The sequence below is a fragment of the Impatiens glandulifera genome, chromosome 2 (genome assembly GCF_907164915.1).
Source record: "Impatiens glandulifera chromosome 2, dImpGla2.1, whole genome shotgun sequence".
Lineage (NCBI taxonomy): Eukaryota > Viridiplantae > Streptophyta > Magnoliopsida > Ericales > Balsaminaceae > Impatiens > Impatiens glandulifera.
In genome coordinates this window covers 4446848-4453515 of record NC_061863.1, presented here as the reverse complement: position 1 = coordinate 4453515, position 6668 = coordinate 4446848, and the positions used below count along the sequence as shown (strand labels likewise).

The 6668-nt window shown below is 32.8% G+C and overlaps 1 pseudogene; it reads left to right on the top strand.

The window, feature by feature from the left end:
• The first annotated feature begins 1142 nt into the window (after positions 1-1142).
• LOC124924183 lies at positions 1143-6217 on the top strand (annotated as a pseudogene).
• The last annotated feature ends 451 nt before the right edge of the window (positions 6218-6668 follow it).

Genomic DNA, 6668 nt, shown 5'->3' with positions numbered 1-6668 from the left:
TTAAATAATTTTTTTATAAATTAAAAATAATATAATTAAAAATTTCATATTACTAAACAAAAATTATAATTTTATATAAAATATAAATTATAATTTTAAAAATAATTTAAAAAAATAATTTTTTTTATTAATTATATAAATATATTTTTTTAATATATATATATATTAATTATAATTTAAATATTTTTTATAAATTAAAAATAAAATAATTCAAAATTTATATAACTAAAATAAAATTATAAATATTAAAATAATTTTAAAAATATGTTTAACATTTTATTTATTTATATTAATTATTATAATAACTAATTTATTTCAAATATATATTAAATATATTATTTAAATAATTTCATTAATTATTTAAATTGTTTATATAATAATATAAATAATTTAAAATAAATTTAAGTTTTTAATTAAAATAAATAAGTTAATAATATATTATAATTGATTTTGTATTATATAATAAAAAATTGATTTTATTACTTTATTAAAAAGTATTTTTTTTTTCAGTGTAATTAAAAATATTTTTTTATAAATACTTAATTTATATATTTGAGAATTTAAACAATATATATATATATGAAATATATTATTTAAAGAATTTTATTAATTATTTAAAGAATTGTATTAAATTATATAAATAATTTAGTAATATATTTAAATTTTAATTAAAATAAAAAATATATTAGTTAATTATTTAGAAATTTAGATTTAAACTTAAAATTATAAATTAATTTTTATTATAATTTTTAATTAATTATAATTAATAATATTTAAATTATTTTATAAACTAAATTTTTATATAATATTTTTTAATTATAATACAATTATATTTATATTTCAATTTTTATTATTTTAATTAATTCAGTTTTAATTATGTTTTTATTTAATTAAATAATATTTTTAAGTATTAATTATAACTATTTAAATTATTAAATTTTAATATTATTAAAAAAATTATTAAATTTATAAATATATGATTATATTTTATGTTTTAAATTTTATTTTATTTATTAAAAAATGATTGAGGAGTTAATATAAGGAAAAAGTGAAAAAAAAATAAAATAATAATTTGTACATAAATCAAAATTTGAGATTGCTAAAGAAAAATTGACAGTTAATTTCTTCAATTTGAGTTTGAGATGGCCAATATAGTTGAAGAATACAGAGACAATTCAAGTTTTGTTGTCACTACAGATTCTCAATGGAAACTCATGATCCCACGGCTGAACCAGAGTTTCTCTACGGGAAGATTGATTCGAAGAACTTCGGCGATCGTGCTTACAAGAGGAAGGCCGCATGAGCTTGATGAGGAACTCACCAAGTCCAGAAGACCAAAAAGAGGTGTTTAGAGGAGAGTATCCTGTCGTTTACTGATGAAGCTGTTTACCAGCCTAGGAAGAAGGAAACGACGAAGGAAACAAGAGCGGCGTACGGGGCTATGCTTAGTGTTATCCAACAACAATTATGTGGGTAGCCATTGAATATTGTAAGTGGAGCTGCTAATGAGATTTTATCTGTTTTTAAGAATCACACGTTTAAGAATCGACGAAGAAAGTGACCTTGATATGGTTCAAGAGGATGAAGATGAAGAGGACGATATGTTAGATGGGTATGGCTCAGGTCAGGTGCTATGCAGATGGGTGGAGGAATTGGTGAAGATGATGCCCTAGAAGGTAATGAAGGGATGACCCTCAATGTGGAAGATATTGATGCCTATTGGTTGCAACGGAAGATTTCTCTGGCCTATGGGCAGCAGATTGATCCACAACAGAGTCAGAAGCAAGCTGAAGTGATACTAAAGATTCTCGCTGAAGGTGATGATAGGGAAGTTGAGAATAAGTTGTTAGTGCACCTAGATTTTGATAAGTTTAGCCTTATAAAATATCTGCTGAGAATAAGTAGTGCTTTCAATAGGACTGGTTGTGCTGAGAAGAAACCACTTCTTGAGAATCTTGGAGTGATTTTTGTGGAAGTTTAAGTAGTAATCTAACATTCACCGAATTTGAAGATGAAAATCCTGGTTTTGATCTCCAATTTGTAAATTAAAATGATTTCCTTGGAAATTGTCATCTTTAGATCCAGGTTTTTGTGATGCTGATTTGTGTAATTCTACTACATCCTCTCCTCAATAGATGAACGATTTAGCATTTTTCCAGCGTAACATAATGACGAAATCTCTAGCATTGATGAATGATAATCCTTCAATGAATGTTTCCACCTCTTTTTCATGTTGGATCATAACAGGTGTGTTTATTTCCTATATTCTTAAATTTTTGTCTCATTGCTTTATTTTGCAGATTCATTCTGCTGCCACAATTCTGGACAAGAACAACCTCATTAAGTATGACCGGAAGAGCGGATATTTTCAAGTTACAGATTTGGGTCGCATTGCCAGTTACTATTACATAACACACGGAACAATCTCCGCGTACAATGAGCATTTGAAGCCAACAATGGGTGATATTGAGTTATGTCGACTGTTTTCTCTTAGTGACGAGTTCAAATATGTAACAGTGAGACAAGATGAGAAGATGGAACATGCAAAGCTTTTAGACCGCACTCCAATTCCCATAAAGGAAAGTCTAGAAGAGCCCAGTGCCAAAATCAATGTCCTTCTTCAAGCTTACATTTCTCAGTTAAAGCTTGAAGGATTGTCATTGACATCTGACATGGTGTACATAACACAGGTATGTAGTATTCCTTTTAGTTTTATAAAACGCACCCTTAAGTTTATGCATCTCATATGTTATATTTTCTCGTGAGAGCACTTTTCGAGATTGTCTTGAAAAGAGGATGGGCGCAATTGGCTGAGAAGGCGTTGAACTTGTGTAAGATGGTTGGCAAGAGGATGTGGAGTGTACAAACACACTTCGTCAATTCCATGGAATTCCCAATGGAATCTTAATGAAATTCGAGAAGAAAGATATTGCTTGGGAGTTGGGAAAGATATTATGATTTTTCCTCCCAAGAGTTAGGAGATCTGATCAGGTTTCCTAAAATGGGTAGGACACTTCACAAATTCATTCATCAGTTTCCAAAGTTAAACATGTCTGCACATGTCCAACCGATCACTCGAACCATCCTGAGAGTCGAGCTCACAATCACCCCTGACTTTCAATGGGATGACAAAGTTCATGGGTATGTCGAACCGTTCTGGGTAATTGTGGAGGATAACGACGGTGAATGTATACTTCACCATGAGTATTTCTACTTGAAGAAAAAGTACATTGATGAAGACCACACTCTGAACTTCACAGTACCAATCTATGAACCAATCCCACGTCAGTACTTCATTAAGATTGTTTTAGATAGATGGCTTGAATCGCAATCTGTGCTGCCTGTTTCTTTCCGAAACCTTATTCTACCCGAAAAGTATCCTCCTCCAACCGAATTACTCGATCTCCAACCATTGCCTGTGACTGCATTAAGGAATCCATCTTACGAAAGGCTTTATCATGAATTCAATCATTTCAATCCTGTCCAGACTCAAGTTTTCACCGTCCTCTATAATACAGACGACAATATACTAGTTGCAGCACCTACTGGAAGTGGGAAAACGATTTGTGCAGAGTTGGCTATATTAAGAAATCATCAAAAAGCTAACAATAACATGCGAATTGTCTATATAGCACCAATGGAAGCTCTGGCTAAGGAGAGATTCATCAATTGGAAGAATAAATTCGGAGATGGTCTTGGATTAAGGGTGTTCGAGTTAACAGGTGAAACATCTATTGACATGAAACTCCTTGAGAAAGGTCAGATCATAATAAGCACACCCGCAAAATGGGATGCTTTATCTCGACGTTGGAAACAACGCAAGGATATACAACTTGTTAGTCTTTTCATCGTAGACGAACTGTATTTGATCGGTGGTCAGGATGGTTCAATCTTGGAGGTTATCGTATCGAGAATGAGGTATATTTCGAGTCAGATGGATAGCAAGATTCGAATAGTGGCTTTATCGACATCAGTCACGAATGCTAATGATCTTGGCCAATGGATTGGAGCAACCAGTCATGGCCTGTTCAATTTTTCTCCTGGTGTTAGACCAATTCCTCTTGAAATACATATATATGGGGTTGACATCTCGAATTTTGATGCGAGAATGCAGGCCATGTCGAAACTGACTTATACTTCTATCATCCAGCATTCCAAGAATGGGAAACCAGCTGTTGTTTTTGTTCCAACTAGGAAACATGTTCAATTAACCCCGGTTGATCTAATGACATACTCCTGCATGGATAATGCAGGATATCCGATGTTCTTGCTGCAGACTTTAGATAAGGAAGTAAATATAAGGAGTCAATGTTGAAGGAGACATTAAAGTATGGGGTTGGATATTTACACGACGGTTTGACAGATACCGATCAAGACATCGTTAGAACTCTTTTCGAAACAGGTAAGATTCAGGCCTGCGTTATGAGTTGTTCCATGTGTTGGGGAGTGTCGTTAACTGCCCATCTTGTTGTCGTAATGGGAACGCAGTATTAGGACAGTCACGGAAACGCTGACAGTGATTATCCAATTGAGGATTTGTTACAGATGATGGGTCATGCTAGCAGACCTCTTATCGATAACTCTGGAAAATGCATAATTCTTTGTCATGCTCCTAAGAAAGATTATTACAAGAAATTCTTGTATGAATCGTTTCCTGTCGAAAGCCATTTACAGCATTTTCTCCACGATAATCTAAACGCAGAAATCGTAGATGGAGTAATCGAGAATAAACAATCTTCAGGGAATGAGTCACCGGCATATGTCTGATCATCTCTCAGAGCTCATGGAAACGACTCTAACCGAGCTCGAATTGAGCAAATGTGTTTCGATTGAAGAAGATATCGATCTATCTCCTCTCAATTTAGGCATGATCGCGTCCTATTATTACATTAGTTACATGACGATCAAACGGTTTGGTTCTTCTCTAACTGCCAAGACCAAGCTGAAAGGTCTTTTGGAGATTTTATCTTCCACGTCCGAATACAGTCAAATTCCAATTCGATTGGGAGAAGATGAATGGTTAAGGAAACTAGTTAACCATCAGAGATTCTCGTTAGAGAATCCAAGGCTCACCTATCCTCGTGTTAAATCAAATGCATTACTCCAAGCTCATTTCTCGCGACAGACGGTTGTAGGGAATCTGGTTTTGAATCAATGTGAGGTTTTATTATCTGCTAATAGACTACTTCAGGCTATGGTTGATGTTATTTCGAGTAAAGGATGACTTAGTCTGGCTATGGAGGTTAGCCAAATGGTTACACAAGCCATGTGGGAGCGTGACTTCATGCTCATGCAACTCCCACATTTCAATAAAAATATGGTCAAGATATGTAAGGAGAATCTAGGGAAGATCATCGAGACGGTTTTTGATATAATAGAGATGGAGAATTATGAACGCCGGCGCTCTGCTTCAAATGTCGGATTGGAAGTTGATGGATATAGCGAGATTCTGTAACCAATTCCAGAACATCGACTTGAATTATGAGGTTTTGGATGGGGAGAATGTTGGTCCTGGGGATGTTGTCTGTTTGCAGGTGATTCTCGAGAAGGATTTGGAGGGTCTGACTGAGGTTGGACAGTTCATGCTCCTATGTATCCGAAAACTAAGGAGGAAGGGTGGTGGTTGGTTGTTGGGGATACTAAGACTAACCAGTTGTTGGCTATTAAACGAGTTGGAGTTGGAGTTGGAGTTGGAGTTGGAGTTGGAGTTGGAGTTGGAGTTGGAGTTGGAGTTGGAGTTGGAGTTGGAGTTGGAGTTGGAGTTAAAGGTTGATTTTACTGCTCCTGATGAACCGGAGATGAAGAATTATATGTTGCGATCAGGAGTATAACTTTGCGGTTGATGTTAAGGAAGCGCGAGCAATTGAGGATCGATGTAAGTCTGTTTTTATGTTCATGATACTGTTTGTTTATGTATCTAATTAAATTTCGTTTCCAAACTTTTTATATGTATGCATAATCGAAGTAGTCGAATTGGTTGAGGTGTTCAACAAACGAAGATCTATATGTATCTACATTATGTGTGACTCGAGTCTTGTTTGAAAGTTGCGACTCGAGTCTTAGTAGTTGTTACTCTATTTTCTAGATATAGCTTGTGTCTCTTTATTAAGCTGTTGTAAATGGTAAGTTTGAGGTTGATTTAGTTAATATTGTGGCATGGAATGTTGAGGATCATATAACAAATGTTCCCACTTTTGAAATTATGTTGGTTAGATAAAGAGAAATGTTTTTATTTTTATTTTGTTACTTAAAGAGTAAATAAATAGTTTTTATTTTGGAAGTGTGAAGGGGTGGTTCATTTTAGATAAAAGAAGAAATATTTATATATTTTTTTTTAATTTTTAATTGTTGGTTATGAAATAATTAATCTTGTTGTTTATCTCTTTGGTTACATTTTGGATACTTATTTTTATTTATTAGTTTTATTGTTCAAATAAAAAAAAATCAATTCATAACTAAGATTTACACAAATATATTTATTTTAAGATATTTTTAAAAAAATTAACATGTTTTCATGTAAGGGCATACCCTCTTGATTAAGATTTGTAAGAATATTAAAAAAAATGTATATAAGTAATTTATGAACTTAATAAGGTGAATATGTCCAGATTTGTTTTAAAAAACTTTATAATTTTGTTCCAGCATTGAAATCGATATTCAAATGCTCC